The sequence below is a fragment of the Nothoprocta perdicaria genome, unplaced genomic scaffold (genome assembly GCF_003342845.1).
Source record: "Nothoprocta perdicaria isolate Ctin4 unplaced genomic scaffold, notPer1 scaffold_232, whole genome shotgun sequence".
NCBI classification, from domain to species: domain Eukaryota; kingdom Metazoa; phylum Chordata; class Aves; order Tinamiformes; family Tinamidae; genus Nothoprocta; species Nothoprocta perdicaria.
In genome coordinates, this window is record NW_020455458.1 from 109,026 (window position 1) to 110,209 (window position 1,184).

The window sequence follows — 1,184 nt, forward strand, 5'->3', positions numbered from 1 at the left end:
CCGGGCCCTTGCCGGCCCCTCGCAGCCGGGGGGCGGGCAGGAGCCGCCCGCGTCCCGCTCGGCCGCCCCGCAGAGCGGCCGCCCCGCGCTCGTGTTGCCGTTGGGGTGGATTCCTGCGTGATTCCCCACAGGGGCAGTGAAACTGCGAGGCTTCTGGTCCTGCGCCCCATCTCCGCCCTCCCCGTGGCTTTGGGGCAGTGGCAGGGGGTTAAGGGCAGTCTGCTACTGACTCGGGAAGAAAACGCTCCGATGAGTTTTGTTCGTATATGTTTCAAATAGAATTTTGCAGCCGTAGCCATTAAAGACGTTTAAAACATCATTTTACCCCGGCAGCATTTACCCTAGCTGAAGTGAGCTTTATGTTTTCAACATTGAAAATAATGCAATATGCATGAAATGCAGGCATTATTATCCAGACTTTCAGGTGGAGTGCATCTATCACAGTAGTAGACACTTGGTAAGATAAGAGTAGGCACTAATCTCTGCAGTGCCAGGGTGGTCTGGTTGCTGGCTGGTTATAAGGCAGATTTCAGTGGTAGAGCTAGTTGGGCCCAGAAAGCTCAATTTGTTTTGTTAAGAGCAGCTTCCCCCAGCCTTTAAATTTAGGGCTGCTGAAGCATTTCGCTTACTATCACCATTCTGGCTCCCTAGTCCACCTCAGAGCACATTTCAAAGACCCAAGTATGATTCTCCTGTTGGCTTTTATCGGTAGTTCATGGCAGCAAGGGAAGACTTTGACTTTTTTATAAAAGAGGGACTTTATAACAACAGACCCTTTTAAGCATTGCATTATCCTAATGGCAATTCTTATGCATAGACACAGAGTGACCTTTTAAAAGAGGAAAATATCTCAATTCACGTAATTGTTATATTTATCTTCATCTATATAAGTTCAATTTCTGCATAAAAAGCACTTTTATAATAAAGTCTTCCAATAAGCATTAATTTCAAGAACTGTAACCTTATTCATGATTTATGTTCTGTGAATGATTTTAACTACTCACTATGAGTAGTTTAACTACTCACTATGAGTTATGGTTTAATGACTCACTAGGATATGGTGGAGCACAGAAGAAATTCTTTTTCCAGATCTCTTGACTTTTCTCTAAACTAGAATTACCATAAAATATAAAGACTTGCATATAGCAGGAACTGAAGTAGTTAGGGAGCTTTATTCCAGCTTT